We start from the raw sequence: 21,403 nt of genomic DNA, 5'->3' as shown, positions 1-21,403 counted from the left end.
TCAAAAATTTCTGATATATTGAAAATATTTCTGTGCATATTGATGGATCTGGCTGTTAAAGGGCCAAAATCTGTACATTTAGCAGCTGTTCTAGGGTTTTAATATTTTTTTTTATTAGGGTTTTAAATTTTGTTCTATGCAGTTTTCATTAGGGTTTTCAGTTTTGGGTTTGAAGCGTATATCATCAGTTTGCAACTTGCAGGAACCAAGTCTTTCTTCAAGGGTTTGCCAAGCATAAGTCTGTGAGAAGCTTTACTGTTTCAAACCAATTGAGACTTTCTATCTCTCGGAGGATCGCATCATTCTGCTACGTGCATCAGCTGTTTGTTAATGCCATTCTGAGCCGTTTCAAGGATTGCCAAACTCGTAGCTCTCGTTCTGCTCTATCCACCGTCCAAAATTGATCAGCAGATCTCTCAAACCACAGTCGCCGCCTTTCTGTTCATGCAACTTGCACTGAAAGAAAATAACAGTGAAATAAAATCGCAGACAAGCCATGGTTTCAGGGTAAATCACGCTCAGCTTAAATCGATTTTTTTTTTTTTTTAAATCTCCGTCAGTTATTTACGAGTTTCTGGTGAGGTGATTTGCATCAAGCGCAAGGGGAAAGATATCTATTGACATCTGCGGAATGCATTTCACCTCCATCGAAGATTGTCGGCCCAGGCATTCTATTCAGTATCTGCAAAAGGAAAAACGTCAACCGATTCAGTGCGTATCGAAGCTGTAGGGCTGTAGCATCTCCGAATTGCCCAGCGTTTTTTCCGACGTGACTGCGGATTGACACACGATTTGCCACCAATTTAACTGTGTTGCCGTCGATCTGTGCTATGAAAACATTAAATCGATTCAGTTGCCTTTCTGTCCACCGCCATTGAGTTTTCTTTCAAGCGTGGTTTCTATTCGCGAGTTTATCCTTTCGCTGAGCCAGGGTTTCGATTCAGCATATCATTGCATTTGGTCTGGCGTGTTCTGCAAGGCGATTTACCTGTGCCCTCATTCGATCCTGTCATTTTGATCTCCGTAGCATATTGCGATTGTTTCCAGGTTTGAAGAAAAAATTACTTTCTATTTCTTATCTAGAGGATAAGGGTGATAGAATTTCTTTTGTTGATGGCAAGGTTTTGGTTTGGGGTAAGGACTCTAGTATTGATCATGCTATGGTAATTGGGATTCGTGAGGGAACATTATACAGAGTTTTTACACCTCTCTCTCAAGCCCCAGTTCACTTAGAAGTGAGCCCTTTCGAACCATGGCATAGAGGGTATGGACACCTTCATTACAAGATTTTGCCATCTCTAAATCAAATGGTCAATGGCATCCATGAAGTGAAAGAAAAACATGAAGGGACCCGTAAGGGTTGTGCGCTAGGAAAGAACGTGAAAAAGCCATTTGCAAAAAGCGATACCAAATCTAAGGAAGTTTTAGATCTCATACACTCGGATGTATGTGGTCCTAAGGCAGTAAAATCTCTTGGTGGACAGTAATATTATGTGACCTTCATTGATGACTTTTGAAGGAAAACCTGGTTATATCTCCTCAAGAACAAAGAAGAGGTATATTCTAGAAGTTTCAAGAAATCAAGAATGCAGTAGAGAATTTGACAGAAAGAAAGATCAAAACTCTGAGGTTCGACAATGGTGGAGAGTACACCTCCAAAGAACTTATAGTGTTTTCCAAGGAAGCAGGGATATTAAGAGGGAGCTAATCATTCCTTATAATCCTGAACAGAATGGTGTGGCTAAAAGGAAGAATAGAACAATTGAAGAATGCATCAAAGCCATGCTACATGATCAAGATCTCCCTCAATTCTTATGGGAGAAGCATCTGTAACAGCTGTCTACTTGCAAAACCGAAGTCCTCACAATATTCTCAACAACATGACAACGAAAGAAGCATTTACAGGAAAGAAGCCGAGTGTGGATCATCTTTAAATATTTGGATGTCTTGTTTATATGCATATACCAAAGGACAAAAGGAAGAAGTTGGATCCTACCAGTCTGAAGGGCATCTTTGTTGGGTATAGTGCTTCATCTAAAGCATACAGAATCTACATTAAAGAGGATCGTCGTATTGAAGTAAGTCAGGATGTCATATTTAATGAAAAAGTGGCTTACAAGAAATCAAAAGATGTCACAATTGATTCTGATGAAGAGGTACCTATTTTTGAGGATATCTCTAGGGAAAACAATGGTCAAGATTCTACATCAAATCAAGAAGATGTTGAAGGACCTAGTTGTTGAGAAATGTAATTAGTATCAGCCTTCATAATTGTATTTGAGTCATGATGTAATGTATTTGTCAAACAGAAAGAAAAGAAAAATTACTATAAAAGAAAATTATTTATAAGCATGGGTTTCATGCTTTATTTATTTTATTTCTAGGTCAAAGCCTCCACTGAAGGCTTCTAGGGTTTGTGTCATAAGTCCTTGTCCATGTCATCATGCAATAGACCCTTCTTGGGATTTGTATGTCAAGAAAGAAATTTATTTTTGAGTCAAAATTGTGTTTTAAGTCAAGTTGGCCTCATAGAAGGAATTCGACCTCTCGGAAAGACTATAAAAGTAGTGCCATTAGCCCTATTTGAGGATCCATCCAATCAACAAGTTCGATCTGCAGTTGTAAGAGGAAAAAGGAAGTGAAAAATACCTAGAAAAGAAGGAGAAACCCTAGCAAAGAAAAGGAGACACTTGACAAATAAAAGGAAGACGAAATTCTCTATTTTCTCCCACATGCGAGTTTCTAGGTTCTTGCAAGAGGGCCAAAGTTGCAGGATTGCAGTAGGGCCGAAATTTCGAAGCAAGAAGGCTGAAGTCTGAGTTTGTCGTAGGATTGAAGCAGTTTGACTAAAGTTGACTATTGAAGCTTTACTAATCATCTTGGGAGCCTGACTTGGTGGATTGGAGACAGTCTTTTGGTATGGTCAAAGGTCTTGGTTTTCTCATTTTATTTTGTTGGACACCTAATCCGCTAAAGGTTAAGGTGTGGAAGTTGAACAATCAAAGGGAGTCCAAGAGACCTTGGAAAATGAATCCAAGAGTCATAAGAATGTATTATAAATGTATATCTTTGTTAATAGAAACGCAACGCATGTTCTATCTTAATCTATTGTCCATTATTTTTGTCTATGTTTAACATGGTATCAGAGCTATAGGAAAATACTTGCCCTGCTCCAATTTGAGCCACTGTTTTTGTGGCCTTGCCCAACCACTGGTTTTGTGGTCTTCGTTACCCTGTTGTGCCAGGAATTCAAAAATGACAGCACAAATTTAATTAGACCTAGACACTTAGAACTTGTCAACGCTACTCATCCACACCCAATTAAAAGTTTGTCAGATTGTCATTCTTTATTGATTTCTTGGGTCCCTGTAGTGTACAGTTTTAAATTCTGTTTCCTGTCGTCTCTCAGTGCTTAGTCCAGTGCATATTACCTTTCCAGGACATGTCTTCTTACATGTGTTACCAATTTGTCCGCACAGAGACAGTTATGTTTCTCAGCGTTGAAATGAAGACCATATGACTGTTGGATTTCGTTGAACTAGTAAAGAAGGTGCATTTACAAATGGTAATCGTGTTGGACCCCGCGTTAAACTGGATTGTTGCACATTGAGAGTTGTGTTACATTTAATCTATTTGGTGCAATTCCTTGCTTTGAAAGGCATTCTACTCAAATCAAACTTTCTAGTAATCAAACTTGTGACATCATCCTGCTCGTTAGCCTCAAGTGGTGACACCATTGTATCTTGTGTTGAGAATACTATTGTTAAGGCACAACAGTCTATGACCGTCAAACAACAACGGATGTAATTTTTGGTTTGATGGACGTTGTTGCATGATACCGTGACCTTCAAACAACAACGGAGTTATTGCTAGTTCGATGGACGTTGTTGCATGATAGTTTCTCTTTAGAAACTACTCATTAATTTTCGCCGACAAATTCGAGGATCTTGGAGAGAGATCTGACCATCAAATTGGCACAATATTGTGACTCTTCAGAGACACATTTATGGTGGAATGAATTCAACACCGAACTGTATTTGTAACCTGTGGACGATTTTTGGGGTGAGCCATTTGCAGTAGGCAACGCCTATTTGTTATATCGGAGGTATCAAAATGTGTGAATGTTAGATTTTCCAAGTACAAACCTGAGGAAGGACAAGATAATGGGTCTTTTTCTTCTTGTTTTCGACATCGCAATATAGTAAAGGACAAGAACATATTAGAATATATCTCTATATCTCTATTTAGTAATGCTCAGTCTTTTAGATGTTTCTATTCTTATTCTTTTAGCAGTTTCTTAGATGAAACTGTTTGTTCGATATTCTACATAGAAACCTGATGTTTCTATTCTTGTAAATATCTTTGTATTATCATTGAGCTGTTTGCTCCATGTGAATTAATTCATTGAACATTCTTTTATGGTATCAGAGCAAGGTTAAGAGATTCTTCTTGAAACAGTAATTCTATCTGCATCGTAATCTCTTGAGTCCTTTCTAAGGTCGAGCCCTCTGTAAGCCAGGCAGCCTTCACTGAGTCTTAGCCTCGGCTTTGCTCGCTGTGATAAAAGCTTACAGTCGTCCATCTCGATACAGAAATGGATTCTTCCCTTGCATGATCTTTTTATTAAGAAAATAACTTTGGGGCGGTGACTGTTTTCATGGGAGCGGAATTTTTTTTGGCTGACCAGTTTTGCTTGGAATTGTGAATCCGGCTATCTTCGTCTTCGCCTGGCGGCTACTCGACCACAACGTGGAATTCCTCAGCAATCGTGATCCAGGTGTCTTCCCTCAAAACTCATTTTTTTTGAAAGTCAGAGTCGTGGTTTGAAAATTCGATCTGCAGGCAAAATCGTGGTTTTTATTTCAACTCTGTCAAAATCCCGTGGTTTTTATTTCAACTCTGTCAAAATCCCGTGGATGGAAATGCACCCTATTTTTTGATGTCCGCTATGCTATGAGATAAGAGGAGGATATCACTACAGGCGTCTTGATATTTCAATCCCGTGGATAGATATTTGAAACCCGTGGTTAATATATATTTTTTTGAAACCCGTGGATATATTCTGCCGACCCGTGAATACATATTTGAAAACTGTGGTTCATTCCGTGGATACATTTGAAACCTGTTATATATATTTCAAAAATCCGTGGATACAAATCTCGCAGGTGGTTAATATATATTTCTTGAAACCCGTGGATATATACTGCAGACCCGTGGATACTTGAAAACCGTGGTTCATTCCGTGGATACATTTGAAACCCGTTATATATATTTCCAAATCCGTGGATACAAAACTCGAACCTGCGACCTTTCGCGTTATCAGCACCTGTGTATCTTTCAAACACGTATATACCTGAGACGTATATACCTGAGACGTGACGTGAAGCTCACGTGGGCCAATACATCCGTGGTGTTTGCCGGAAGCATAGATCGTATTTGTTTCAGATCTGCGTATTTGTTTTGTGGGCCAATGTATCCGTGGTATTTGCCAGCAGTGTAAACGTGAAACTGAGACAGCATATGTGGGTCCGTATTTCAAATTTTGTATTTGCTGTATGTATGGTTCTGGTTGCCGGCAGTGGGTTACCAATCAGCGGAATTTTTTTTTCTCTTGTGATCCTGACAGTGTTCATTACAAACTCAGACCTGTGACATCTGTTTATTGCATCAGTATACTCTTATGGTAGACCGGCATTTTCTTGTGGCAAACTGTATTATCAGAACTGAATTAGCAGTATTACTATTGTTTTAGACAGCTGAAAGTCCGTTCTTTAAATTTTCACCAGCATAAGCAGTCAGCTACATTGTTCTTGTGTGTCATACTTTTGTATTCTCTTTGTGAAAATGGCCACACTTACCAATCTGATGTTAGAAGGAAATCAACGGTTTAATGGCAGCAACTATAACATTTGGAAACAAAGACTGCTGACCATTTTTGAGTACAGGTGTCTTGATCAACTCATTTTGGGCAAAGAGCTTCGTCCAGGTACAGCCGGGACCGATCAAGATAAATTTGATGATCGAAATCGAGAGGCTGTTATGCTTCTCAAGCTCTTTGTAGCTGATGATCAGTTACCACAGATCCCTTCTGGCAAGACAGCTGCTGAAATCTGGCAACAGTTGAAAGAATTGCATGAGACATCTGATAAAAGCAGAGCTTTTTTTCTCAAAAATCAGTTGTTCTCCATCATGATGGATGAACATGTCTTTACAGGAACATCTCAACAAAATTAAAGACATTCGAGATCAGCTCGACGCCATTGGTCGGACCATGGAGGAAGAAGATATGGTAGTCATTACCCTGAAGAGTCTACCAAAATCTTATGAACACTTCATTGAAACACTCAACATTACAACCACAAATGTTGATCTGAAGTTTTCAGATTTATGTACCAAACTTCTGCAGCAAGATAGGTGGAAACAGCAGTTTGGTAGTGGTACTTCATCAGTGCCCTTGGAAAATGCATTTGCTGCAAAATATCAGTCCTCTCAGTCTTTTCAGCAGAGAGGATCATCTCAGTCTTTTGATCCTAACAGGAAGAAAAGTGTACAGTGTAATTACTGTCACAAGTTCGGTCACATGAAGAAAGACTGCAGGCAGAGGATTGCTGCTGAACAAAAGAAACAGGGAGGGTCACATCAGACAGCGAATGTTGCAGAACATTCCGAGCAGACAGATTCTGCCTTTTACGCCTTTATGGCTAAAAGGTCTTCAGAACATGTTCCTTCCTCTGCATGGTACATTGATTCTGGTGCATCACGCCACTTCTCTCACAGGCGTGACTGGTTTATTGACTTTTCACCTTTCAGTGATTCAGTTGTATTTGGTGGAGGTGAAAAGTACACTGTTGCTGGCAGGGGTACAGTTCAAATTCAGTCTGGTGGACGCACGCTCATATTTCTAAATGTATACTATGTTCCTGGTATGGAGATTAATCTGCTCTCTGTCAGTCAGATTATGAGGAATTCTCCTCAGCTTGATGTTATGTTCAGTGCACACAAGTGCTCCATCATTGACAGGGAGACCAGTCTGACAGTTGCTACTGGCCTCGAGGACCATGGTCTATACAGGCTACTTGACACCGGTGACTTTCCAGAAGTGGCACTAGCAGCTCGTGTCTCTCCCATCAGTACTCTATGGCATCAGCGATATGGGCATCTCAATATGCAGTATCTCTCTCAGCTCTCTCGGGAGGGACTTGTGTCAGGATTACCTGATATTCAGACTCAGCAGTTGGGGGTATGCAGCGCCTGTCAAGCGGGAAAGCAACATCGGTCGTCATTCAAAAATGGAGAATCTTGGCGCGCATCCCAGGTACTTCAGTTACTTCATGCTGATATTTGTGGTCCTATGAATACAGCTTCTATAACTGCTTGCAAATACTTTTTACTTATTGTAGATGACTTCAGTCGAAAGATGTGGGTGTATTTTTTTAAAAATAAATCTGATGCTCTTAGTGCCTTTCAGAAGTTTAAAACTTTAGTTGAAAAAGAATCTGGTTGTAATATCATGACCCTTAGGACCGACAATGGGGGGGAATTTTGTTCCTCAGCTTTTGCCAACTTCTGTGATATTCATGGCATCAAACGCAATTCACCACACCTTACACTCCCCAACAGAACAGTGTTGTCGAGCGTCGCAATCGCACGGTTGTTGAAATGGCTCGTTCCATGTTACAACACCGGAGTGTTCCAAACAAATTCTGGGCTGAAGCAGTATTTACTGCTGTTTACCTTCTTAACCGATCCCCTACTCAGGCTGTTAAAGGGAAGACTCCTGAAGAAGTGTGGTCTGGTCGTAAGCCTAAGATCAGTCATCTCAAAGTTTTTGGCTCAGTTGCATATGTTTGGATTCCATCTGCTAAGCGATCTAAGTTGGATTCCAAAAGTCAGAAACTCATGATGACAGGATACAGTGATCATCACAAGGCTTATAGGCTGATAGATATAGCCACTGGTCGACTTAGCTTCAGTCGAGATGTAGTATTCGATGAAGACAGAGGATTCTTTCAGTCTTCTTCTTCTGAGCAGCGTTCTGAGGATCCGCCTCACAGTGTTCTTCTTCCAGTCAGTCCATCTGATGGGAGGGATGATGTAGCATCAAGATTTGATACTACTCTATCTGAGCTTCCTCCAGAAGCTAATCCCCCTCCTGCTGTCCCTATTGCTCTTGAGCCTGCTTCTCTTCCTCCTGATATTGGTCTCTCTAATCCTGATATTGGTTCTTCTTCTCTTCGGCCAAAATGGTGGGCTAAAACCATAGGTGATCTCCGGGATGATGAGCTCCTTGAAGGTAGAACTTCTAGGCATAAGAACAGACAACAGTCTACAGTCAATTTTGCTCTTATGGCTAACCTTCACAGTACTTTTGAGCCTCAAACATATTCAGAAGCTAAGGGTATATCTGAGTGGGAACAGGCTATGGAAGCAGAATTTCAGAGTCTTCAGAAGAATCACACATGGGCTCTTTCTGATCTTCCCGCAGACAAAAAACCCATAGGCTGCAAATGGGTGTATAAAGTCAAATACAAAGCTGATGGAACCTTAGACAAGTATAAAGCTCGGCTTGTGGCTCGAGGATTTTCACAGCAAGAAGGCATCGACTATGAGGAGACTTTTGCTCCTACAGCCAAGATGAGTACTATCAGGCTTGTGCTTGCCCTAGCAGCTCAGTTCAATTGGAAAGTTCATCAGATGGATGTAAAAAGTGCTTTCCTAAATGGTGATCTCCAAGAAGAAGTCTACATGACGCAGCCTCCAGGATTCAAGGTTGCTGGTCAAGAACAGAAAGTGTGTCGGTTAGTTAAAGCAATCTATGGATTGAAACAAGCTCCTCGGGCTTGGTACATAAAAATTGATCAGTATCTGACAAATCAAGGTTTTCAGAGGAGTCCATCTGATGCAAACTTGTATATCAAGCATACTGATGATGATATCTTGTTTGTAGTTGTCTATGTGGATGATCTTATCATTACTGGCAGCTCTGCACATTTGATCCATGGGATCAAACAAGATCTATGCAGAACTTTTGAGATGACAGACTTGGGACTTCTTCATTACTGTCTGGGGGTTGAAGTGTGGCAGACTGAAAATCAGATCTTTCTTTCTCAGTCCAAGTATGCCAAAAATCTTGTGGAAAGGTTCAGAATGCAGGATTGCAAACCGGCCACGACTCCTATGGAACCAGGGCTCAAACTTTCAGCACAGTCATCCTCTCCTCTTGTGGATGAAACTCTATTCAGGCAATTAGTGGGCAGTCTCATCTATCTTACTGCTACCAGACCTGACATCAGTTTTGCAGTAAGCTACATTTCTCGCTTTATGTCAGCTCCTAAAGCTGATCATTGGATAGCAGCAAAGCGGATGCTACGATATGTACGTGGTACTTCTGATTATGGCCTCTTATATACTCACAGCTCCACTTCTATTCTCAGTGGCTACACTGACTCTGACTGGGCCGGTTCGGTTGATGACCGTAAATCTACAGCTGGGTATGTGTTTAGTCTAGGATCTGGAGCTGTTACTTGGACTAGTAAGAAGCAACAGGTTGTGGCTCTCTCCTCAACAGAAGCAGAGTATCGGGGAGCAGTTAAGGCCGCCTGTGAGGCAGTTTGGCTTCGTCGTATGCTTGCAGATATGCATGTTTTTCAGACAGGGCCTACTTCTTTGTTTTGTGATAATCAGGGAGTGCTCAAACTTGCCAAGAATCCTGTCTTTCATGAACGAACAAAGCATGTGGAAACTCACTGCCACTACATTCGACAGCTGGTTGAAGACGGCTCAGTTCAGTTGCACTATGTTCCCACCACAGAGCAGCCCGCCGATATTTTTACCAAGCCTCTTGGTCCTGATAAATTTGTAAAATTTCGCGGGTCTATTGGTGTTGTAAATAGATTGAGCATTAAGGGAGGGTATTAGAATATATCTCTATATCTCTATTTAGTAATGCTCAGTCTTTTAGATGTTTCTATTCTTATTCTTTTAGCAGTTTCTTAGATGAAACTGTTTGTTCGATATTCTACATAGAAACCTGATGTTTCTATTCTTGTAAATATCTTTGTATTATCATTGAGCTGTTTGCTCCATGTGAATTAATTCATTGAACATTCTTTTAGAACAGGTATAAATTCTGGCGTGTGCTAACTCGAAGTGCTTTTGATTTCCTTCAAATACTCAAAATATGAAGCCATTCACTTAAAGAGGAAGGCAGTTATTTCGAAGGGGACAAGAATGTTTTATACGAAAGATAATCAGAGAAAATATTCTCTCATGAAAGACATAGTCCAACATTGCAATTAACTTTATTGCTTTGATAAATAGTTGCAATCAACTTCGCTGCAAGTGTCTAAGTATTTCTTGCTAAAGAATTCAAATATTTAAAAGAAAAAAAAAACTGCTCAGAAAAAATTGAGAAAGCAGCAAGGGAGACACCCTTCCTTCCATTGGTTACACCTTATTTCCTATTTTGTTGTCATTATTTTGCATTTTTCTTGGCACTAGTCATTTACTTGAACTGGAGAAAACAACGAAAGTTTATGAAGTACTAGAATTTTTGAAACCACTGATACAGTCTATTACTAATGACACAGTAAAAATTAACAAAACCTCTTTTGCTAACATTAGAATTTGTCTACAAAATGCGCAAGAAAACATTGAATTTTTGCATCTTGAATCTCAGCTACAGTAAGAGGAGCTACAACAATATAGTCATCATTCTGAACTTGTTTTGTTCATAACAGTCCCCTTTTTGAGTCCAAAGTTTACAATAATCAACAACCAAAAATTGTTCAGATTATTGAGCCCATTTCACGAGCAAATTTGCATGCAGGGGTGGAAATTCAGTCTGCACTTCCCAAGCCCATCATCAGACCTAGGGAAGAGCTTGTAGACAACAAGCATAAAACAGGTAGTGGATATGATAAGGAGGTTTCTCTTCACACTCCAGACTACTCCAAGCCCATCTAGTTTCATAGTGCTAGGCTTTTGCATGATCGTTCATATTCACTTGCCCCTGCTCCTCCTCCATAACAGTAGATTGTGAAATGCCAACATTATGACCGAGTTGGACATGTGAAAGATCATTGTTTTGATCTTCACTCGTGCAAGCATTGTGGTTAGCATACTCATTCTTCAAATGGATGCTTCAGAAACAAGCCTCCGGCAAGAACAAAGATTCACCTTGGATGGATTGCTTCTTGGCAATGGGCTTCAACAGCCAAGAAGATATTTAAATCATATGACAGAATTTGTTCTCGAATATTGAAAAGTCTTGTAGTTGACTTTTATTCATCTTCTCACCTTGTATCTGACAGAGAGGGAATTGATGGTCATATACAAGCTTCAAAGCCACATCAAGCGAGCCTGAGCCACAACCTAAACCTGTTGCCTGAGCCTACAGCCAGAGACATCCATACCCAAATTCAGAGTTGTAGCCAAAGACAGAGAAGCCCCCAAGCATTCCTTCTATTGGTGGCCCTCCATAAACCACCACAGGTTGTAGACCTCCCTTTTTCCAAGTTGAAGGTCTCCTTCTTCAAATCATTAAAGAGCACTTCCTCTAGCAAAAAAGTTCATCTTCTCGCCATATTTGGAAGAGTTTCGGGCACTGCACTAAACGTTTGAGTGTCGGTGGTCATCCTTAAACCACCGTCAGTTAAGACCTCAAGTTCTCCCGAGTCCCACCTTATGCCATCATTTCAGAGAGCACATTCAGCCTAGTGTTGCCACGCATCTTTTGTACATTTTGTATTACAGCTCTCTTCTTGGACTCATACATGCCCCATCGGATTGGGGGGGGGGGGGGGGGGGGAAGAATGTTGGACACCTAATGCGCCAAGGGTTAAAGTGTGGAAGTTGAACAGCTAAAGGGAGTCCAAGAGACCTTGGAAGATGAATCCAAGGGTCACAAGAATGTATTAGAAATGCATTTCTTTGTTAATAGAAATGCAGCTCATGTTCTATCTAATTTGTTGTCCATTATTTCTGTCTATGTTTAACAAATTTGGTTTTAAAGAAAGAGAAGAAAAAATTTTGGGCTTTCCCCTAGAAGAGGGGTTTTAGCCCTGGTTGAGAGCCTACATCTTGTCTCTTTGTTGTGTTGATCTTCATGTACTTATGTTCTGGTAGTTGCCTCATGATAAAAAGATAAAAGAATATAATAAAAATTCAAAGATAATCACAAGCAACTATCAAGATAAGAAAATATTTCTGCCTCTATGATTTTATAACATGGTTTCAGAGCTAAGGAGAAGAAGAAGGAAAAAGGCAGCTTGAAGATCAATATCTCTCATCATCTCAAGGAAGGATTCAATAAAAAATTTCAAGGAAGATCATAAGGACAAGAGAAGTCCATTTTGAAAGGTAATTGAAGGTTGCAAAGATATCCAATTTTCATCAAAGTACACCTATGGCCTCATCAATGAAATCTGAGAACAAGCTTCAAGGAGACTCTAACTATAGAGCATGGAAGACAAGGATGGACCTCATCCTTGCAAAGAATAAGGTATTGGATTTTGTACTAGTAAAGGTCGAGGAACCCTTAGATGATACAGGAAAGGAGAAATACAAGGAAATTGATATTCTTGCCATGAACTTAATAGTGGATGGAGTCAAAGACAACCTGATTCCCTACATATCCACACTAGACTCTTCAATAAAGATGTATGATGCTCTCTCAAAGCTATTTACAATCAAGAATATTGGGCAAGTGGCAAGTCTAGGCAAGTCTAAAGAATGAACTTTGAACAGTTAAGATGACAAAGGATGATACAGTGTCCTCATATTTTGTAAGAATTGCTCGTATAAAGGATGAACTTCAAGCAATTGATGAGATAGTCCCCGAAAAGGAACTTGTGATTGTTGCCCTTCTAGGACTACCAAAATCTTAGAATGCCTTTGCAACTAGAATTAGTAGTTGGAAGAACCCTCTATCATTTGAAGAAATGTGGTCTACATGTATACAAGAAGAAGCTCGTCTTTCCTTGGTAGAAGGTAAACAAGAAAATGAAGAAAATGTTGCAAATGCCTACTTTGCTCATGTCAAGAAGAAAGGAGGGAATAAGAAGTTTAAGGGGCCAAAGAAAAATCGTGGAAAGATTGATCTATCTAAAATAGAATGCTATCATTGTCACAAGATGGGACACTATAAGAATCAATGTCTCGATAATCCTAAGAACAAGAAGAGAGAAAGGGACCAAGCTACAATTGCTACCAATGATAATCCTCAAAAGAAGTCTAAATCTGAGGACCCTGAAGTCAAAGACTTATTCTATTAAGTCTCATATATCCTTCACTTATAGTTTAGGCTATTGTTTTTAGTTCTTGTAGAATTTCTCTTATGAATCAATCTTTTGATTTCTAGGGTTTATAGATTTAATATGTTTTTTTCTTGAGTTGTTTTGATGAATTAAAGGAATCCCTCACAAGTCTAGGTTGATGTAAGATCAAGAGGGAGCTTCCCCACCTTTTTCACAAAAGATAAGTATCTTGTTCTTTATTTCTTTTCATTATTGATTTCCCTCTATTTGTTTAAGTTTCATCTTTATCCTCTCTCTTGTGTTTTCCTTGGAAGGAAAGTTTGCAGGAATACTCTAAAATCAAGAGGGAGCTTGCAAGAAGGATTATGGCTAGTTTCAAAGGGAGACTCCAATAAAAAGAAGAAAGAAGCTTTGTTGCAAAGGGAACCATTCAATAAGAAAATCCTACAAGGTTTGTAAAAGGAGAAACTCAAGGTATGTTTAAAGACCGAATGATTTACTACTAGTCTTCTTCATATAAGAAGGTACGATCTTTTTGAAATATGTTGTAATGACCCACCTATAATTACAAACAGAATATGAATATTAGCATGCATACAGGACATCCATATGGTAGCTACATATGCATGAGCCGCATGTAGTGCACTAGTATATATACTAGCTAATATTAGAAAAAGTCTAAATTTAAGTTGATGAATTGAGTATCAAAATAAATTCCTAAATAAATATATTGAATGGAGCCCTGATATGTGAACCACCCTTACATACCTACATATAAATGATTAATCCCTTAAATCAAAAATATATTTGTATATATATATGATAAAGGTAATGAGATATATATTAATTTTATAATTTTATATTTAATTAAAGTAAATTAAATTATTTATTTAAATATTAAATAGAGCAATCTGTTTAAAATCTATAAATAAAATAATTTAGTTACATTAGAAATTAAATATAATAAAATATTATTAAATCTTAAACTAAATAAATAAACCATTTATTAGATTCATTTCAATCGCCTCTATCCAAAAACAAAGAAGGGTCGAGAATATTGTGGAGGTGACAGCGAAGAGGAATGAGGAAACAGTGGAAGGAGGAGGCCGACAGCGAGGAGATTGGGAGACGGTGGAGTTAAGCATATAAGGGATTGGATGAGATCCAAAGAGGGAAAGGATTTTGGGGTGAGTCTTACAGAGAGGAACAAGAATTTCTAACAGAATCAGACATTGAGCCTGATTATTCTTGGAATTTTGGGCATGGGGGCCAAAAGATTTGTCTTCTGGATCAGGGGACCGTACAGGTATAAGTTGGGAGGTAAAGGACAGCTTGGTGACGGCAGTAGCGGGAACAACAACACCTTCAACCGATTACCAGGTATTCCCCTGAAATTTAAATTCTTCTTTAAAATTTCAATTACTGTCTGGTTAAAGTTTCAAAATTTGGGCTTTATAGTATATATTGTTGGGTTAAAATTATACAGTTACAGGTTTTAGAATAACTTCTCTGGTTAAATTTCCCAATTCGGGCTTTACATATGCTTTACAGTACTAACTCTCTCATGTCTAGGGTTTTTGAATCATAAAAGGATTCTTACTCGTTAGGGTGATTAATCTCTTGACTAAATCAACCATTGCCATGCTCTATATCTTTTGTTCACGTTGGTAAAACCCTAACCTTTATGTTTAGCATTTGTTGATGTTATGATGAAACCCTAGCCTCTTAGGGCTTGTTGTTGATATATGATGAAACCCTAGATTTTTAGGGTTTGTTAAATTAGGGTTTATGATAAAACCCTTGTAAGATTTAATGTAAGAGCCTAGGGATAAAAATATGTTCCCGTGTGGTTGAAATCCTATCTCGATCTAGTTGTTATATGACTAATATTAAATTTTTGATGATTATGTCTATAGTTTACAACAAAACCCTAGTAGAGACTCATACAAGATTCTAGAAACCTTAAAATGCTTCTGCTATGATTGAAATCCTGACTTGATCTTCATGTACTTATGTTTTGGTAGTTTCTTGATGATAAGAAGATAATAAGAATTCAAAGATAATCACAAGTATCAAGATAAGAAAATATTTCTGCCTTTATGATTTTCTAACACTAGTGAACCTGTTCAGCAAGTAGTTGTTCCTAAAATCAGCAAGAGACCTGCTTGGTTAAGGACAACTCTACAAGAAGCAGAAGGACATAACGCAAAAGGAACAGTCAAAGAAAGTAAACGAAGCTCATTGAAGTTGAACCTTCCTCCTATGAAGATGCAGCTAAACATCAAGAGAGGAGGAAGGTGATGCAGGAAGAATATCAGTCAATTATGAAGAATTATCTCTGGGAAATTGTTCCTATACTGAGTGGCAAATCGATTGTCACTTCAAAATGGATATATAAAATAAAGCAGGTTGCAGACGGGAGCATTGATAAATACAAGGCAAGGTTTGTAGCAAGGGACTTCTCACAGAAGGAAGGGATTGATTACAAAGAAACTTTTGCTCCTACAACTAGATATACTACAATCAGATCTCTTATCTCTTTCATTGCTACTATGGGATGGAACATCCATCAAATGGATGTTAAGACAACTTTTCTAAACGGGACTATCAATGAAGAGGTTTATAACTTTATATTGAGCAACCTCAAGGATTTGAAATAAATCAGAGGGAGACTCATTAAGCTTTATATGGCTTAAAGCAAGCACCTAGAGCTTGGTATGCAAGAATGGACGCATACCTATTGAGAATTGGTTTTGCCAAGAGTTCTACAGATCCTAACCTCTACATCAGGGTGGTCCAAGGTGAACCAATCATCATACTATTATATGTGGATGATCTCCTTGTTACAGGTGTAGAGCATTGAATTCAAGAATGCAAGAAGCGGTGAGCAGTCGAGTTTGATATGAAGGATTTGGGAATTATTCATTATTACTTGCAACCAGAAGTTTAGAAGAAGCCAGGTGAAATATATCTTAGTCAAGGAAAATATGTGATCAAGATTCTACAGAAATTTGGCATGATGGATAGCAAGCCTATGACAACTCCTATGATTACCAATCTAAAGAAGTTGAGGAGTTCAGATTCTAGTCCGGTGGATCCTACTTGCTACAGACAGTTGATTGGGTCCTTGATGTATCTGGTAAATACTAGAATTGACATTTGTTTTGAAGTAAATGTCCTCAGTCAATTTCAGATGGAGCTAAAACATGATCATTGGATTGCAGCCAAACATATCCTAAGACATTTGGATGGAACAATACATCACTACCTTTGGTATAATAGTAATGAGATCCAACTCATGGGATATACAAATTCTGATTGGGGGGCAGTAAGACTGTTAAATTTTGAACATGTTCTTAGCTTAGGACAGTTACAGAGATCCATATTAGCCCATTTAACTTTTCATTTTATTTCCATTAATTATCTCATAACTTAAAACTGAAGAAAGAACATAAGCAATAAAAGCAGAAGACAAGCCAAGACAAGAGAACACAAGTATATGGCTCAAGCCAGGGAAAAACCCAAGATGGGGAAAACCCTTTATCAATTCTTCTTATTATAAATGTCAAATGTTCAGCAGAGAGAGAGAGTACAATAAAATTGACTTGCCAATTCAAGGTCTAACAACATTGCCCTTAAGTCCAGTCAATCTGAAATTCTGGTGCATCAAAGGTTGGAGACATCTTCTCTGTAATTCTGAATACTGGTTAGGGCAAAATATAGTCTGCTTATGGCACCTGTTCACACCAAGCAGACCTTTGATTTGATTGCGGCCTCTTTTCATATGATCCCTCCATCAGAACATTGTCCTTTAATCTTCTTCTAGGCTTCAAGAACGAACCATACTACCCACTGTTCAAGAATGACAGATAGCGACCTCCTTTTAGTAGCTACTCGGACTCCTAAACTGAGGATCAAGGCTTGTGGCCTGGATGAAGGTGGCCCTATCAAGTGCAGCCTGCTTCTAGGAGGGATCTTCCATGAGGATCATGTCCAAAACAATATGAAGCAGCCCTTAAACAGTGTGAAAGCCTCTGCTCCAAATTCGGACCTGTAATGGTGGATAAATAAGCCCCAGATCAAGTCACAAAAGAGCCCAAACAACCTCGGTCACTTGCTTGTGGAATACGGCCCATCAAGGAGACTAAGAAAATGTTGTCCAGGCCCTTATCACGTTCGCTGGAGACTTCCTTCTTCTGTGGCTATTTCAGAGAGAAGAATGATCTATGAATGATGCAAAATATGGATGGAGGACCCTTCTATTTATAGTATTTTATGGGTGTCAATAGACGTGACTATTGGACTTGTTGAGCCGACATAGAGATAAGGCCGACCTTGATAATTTTCGTGTGAGAGAATAAATTCAAAAACCCACTTCTACTTATCCAAATTTGACGATCTTTAGATCGATTTTGGTCCTCTCGAAGAGAGGAATTTAATGCAGTAGTTATTTTCATCAAATGAGTTGTCAAAAGTGGAATTTGGCCCTAGTTGCCAATTTTAACAAAGATAGATGGAAGAAGCACAATAAGTGGATGCTTTAGTTTAGGATCTTCCATGGTCTCATGGATGAGTAGAAAGCAGGATACAGTTGCTTTCAGTAGTGTTGAAGTTGAGTATGTTGTTGCAAGTGAAGTTTGTCGATAAGTTGTTTGGCTCAGGAAGTTATTATTAGATTTATTTGAAGGACCACTTAGCCCTAAGATTGACAATGAAAGTTGCATAAGATTGACAAAAGACTCGGTGTTTCATGGTAGGATGAAGCATATAAATAATAAGTACCACTACATCGAAACCCTAGTATGAGATGCGATCATGGAGCTGCATTATTTACCTACAGATGAACAGGTAGCATATATTCTACATGAAGCATTACCAAACAAGAAGATTGAGTATTTGAGAGACAAGCTTCCCTAATTGAAAGGGAGTGATATTGGATAGTTCTTTTATTTATGTGTCATGCACTAGAACAGGACTAACAGCCATAAGTCTTAGTGAAGGTGTTAATTTTAGATAACAATGGTATGTTCTATGCTTAAGAGCAATTTACTTCAATTTTTCTTATTAGCCCAATATCAATTTCCAGATTAGCAATCACATTAACATGATAGTAAATGCAGATAGAACATAAATAAAACGCAGAAAACAAGCCAAGAAAAGAGGACAATATTTGGCGGATGCTAGGGAAAAACCCCAATGTGGGGAACCCTTTAATCAAGTCTTCTTATTATTCTTCAAAAGTTCAGCAAAGAGAGAGAGAGAGTAAAATATACAAAATTCACTTGCCCAAACACAGTCAAATCTGTCCAGTCAAACTGCAGTCAACAAGATGCCCTAACCAAAAACTCAACGTTGGTCAACTTAGCAAAATCTTCCTCCATATCAACTCAGTCAACTCAGCCTCCAAGAACAGCCTAAATTAGCCCAAAATAGTCTTGAAAATATCGGTCAAACTTGGTCAACATAGAGTCAATGTTGGTCAAACAACTCAGAATGCCTCGATTTCTGTGCCCAAAAATGCAGCTTGCCCAAACATAATTTCTCCAAGAAAAATTGCAGTCAAACAAGGTCAAATGTTGTCTAGTCAATGTTGGTCAACCCTTTGCAATTTGGTCAACGCATAAAACAGAAAATCACAGATTGTCCTTCGCACATGTGGAAGAGAGAGGCTACCTAGAAATCCATACACCCAATAAAATGAGAAGAGAGATGTGCGAGTGATGATGAGTGTCCAAATGAGGTAGATGCTCCTATTTATATGCAACGTTGAAGATGAAAAGACATGACTTTTGGGCTTCTGAGCCTACATTAGTTTGCTGGTCGACCTTGACAATTTGTCCATAAAAGAAATAAATTCATAATTCCATTTGTACATATCAGAATGAGATGATCTTGAGATCAATCCTACACCTCTCGGAAAGAGGAATCCAACAAAAATATCATCTCCATCTTATGAGTTGTCCAAGGTGGAGTTTGGCCCTAGTTGCCAAATTTAACAGAAGGCCATAAGGAAAGAATGGAGTTCGGAGGATTGGATAAGCATCTGAGATTAGAACTTCTTATGGATTAGAGAATCCAGGACAGAAGTTGTATATCGATGCTCTTTGAGGATGAGGTAAGGCATCCAAGATAAGAGTAGTCGAAGAGGATCGATATTCTTTGAGGATTCAAGATTGGAAATCCAAGATACGAATAGTCCTAAAAGGACATACCTAGTGAAAATTCAGATGGGCTATGTGCCTTAGAGGTAGTGTGGCAGCTCACGTAAAGCCTCCCAACATAATGCTCTCAAATGAAGTTGAGCTTGTCTATTTAAGGCCTTCAATGACAATGTTGGTTATGATATAGATGCTTGACAGTTGGCTTATCAATCTGACTCTTCTTATGAGAATGCTTCAAGATTGAGATTCCTTGTATTTCATAATGGGATTATGAATACCTCCCTAATTAAGAGGGAGTGTTGAAAATTGTACTAGGTTCAGTCTTCATAATGACTCTTTTATAAACATGACATGATATTTTGTATAAGAAAGAAAAAGAAAGAAAGAAAAAAATATTTTATTCGAAGCATGGGTTTCATGCTCAAGTCTAGGTCAAAAGCATTTTCTTCGTGCTTATAGGTCTTTCTAGAACAAAGAATAATTTGTGTCATGTATTATAGTCCCATTTGGACTCTTTGTAACAAAGAAAAATATTTATTTTGAGTCAAGAAAAGCCATTTTATTCTCCAAAACCAAGTCGGCCTAGTCAAGATGAAGTCAGCCTAAAGGAGGGCTATTCAACCCCTCAAGAAGGCTATAAATAGAAGGAGCTCAACTCATTTGAAGCATCATCTCATCTCAAGTTCGATCCGCTATAGCAAAGAAGGAGAAAGAGCAATGAGGACGAAGAAAAGAAGAAGTCGAAGTCTCTTGGGGATCATATTTTTCTGTCCATGCGTGTTAAGCTGCTAGGGTTCCTATGAAGTTGCCAAGTTGCAAGAGGCTGAAATTGCAGCGCCAAAATTATAAAGTGAACCTGTAGGGCCAAAATTCTAGATGCAAAGTTGCATAATCAAAGTTTTGAATCTGCCTTCAAGAAGATCTTGCTAGTGGGCTAACTTGGTGCTTGGGAAGATTCTAGGCTTTGGTCTTTGGGTCTTGGAAGTCTCATTGTAAGAAGATTCTATAATAAGAGAAGCTTTATTTCTGGGTTTTCCCCTTGGAGGGGTTTTGCCCTAACATGGAGTCTATATCTTGTGTACTTTGTCTCGTTATGATCTTCATTTTTTTGGTAATTGCTTGATGAACAAGATCTAATAAATAATTAAAGGCCAACAAATATCACGAGTAATTATCAAGTTAAGGAAAATCATCTATAATCTACAAGTCTCTTGATTTTCCAACAGTGTTTACACTGGATATATCTTTTAGTCCCATTGACTTACTCTTGTGGTCACCCGAGGACATTAATAAAATTATCTTATCTTTATACCCTCTTACATAACACTATCAGATGGAAACATTGCAATCTCCTCCATCCTAAAACCCTAAAAATTGTTAAGTCGGTTGGATTGTAAGTGGGATCTAAAATTCTACTTTCTCCATACGAAATCCAATGAGATTGGAACCACTTTCAAACATCCTAAAACAATTAATGGTAAAGTTAAAAATTTAAGTCGCTTTTACTTTAAGAATTTAACATTGTCATTAGTTAGATAGCATTACTAGGGCCCAAGGGTTGAATATAGGTTGCCCCACACAAATTATTTTTTTCCTTTTCTGTTTAGTGTTCGGAGGGTCCTTGGCTGCATTGTACAGAACTGGCCGGTTCCATTACAGAACATACCCAACCAGCCTTTCCCAATTCCAAGCCACCCGTCGTACCAGTTTTAGGGTCAAATTGGCCAGACCGGCCGGTTCCACCGATTCCCATAACAATGTCACTATAGACAATTTAAATCACTGAATTGATAGCTGGTCCACGTTTTTTTTCAGAACGAGCTGGTCCACGTTAACATCATGATAATCAATCATTTAAGGTGGCATATTTGGCTTTAACCAATAATTTAAGGTAGAACATTTGGCTTTCTCAATCACCACATATACACAACTGACAGACTTTGGAATAAAAATATGCCAAAAATATATTCAATCCCACAAACAACA

General features: G+C 38.6%; 1 protein-coding gene across 1 annotated transcript in view; it reads right to left on the bottom strand.

Moving 5' to 3' along the window:
- The window catches only part of LOC149177557 (uncharacterized), a 367,210-nt gene that overhangs the window by 314,149 nt on the left and 31,658 nt on the right, over nucleotides 1–21,403 (bottom strand). The gene's annotated exons all lie outside the window — the stretch shown is intronic.

Source organism: Pinus tabuliformis, chromosome 4_1, assembly GCF_031772625.1.
Source record: "Pinus tabuliformis cultivar Carrire ecotype Pingquan chromosome 4_1, CPIR1, whole genome shotgun sequence".
Lineage (NCBI taxonomy): Eukaryota > Viridiplantae > Streptophyta > Pinopsida > Pinales > Pinaceae > Pinus > Pinus tabuliformis.
Note: the sequence above shows the minus strand (reverse complement) of the source record. Positions and strands in the feature narration are given on the sequence as shown.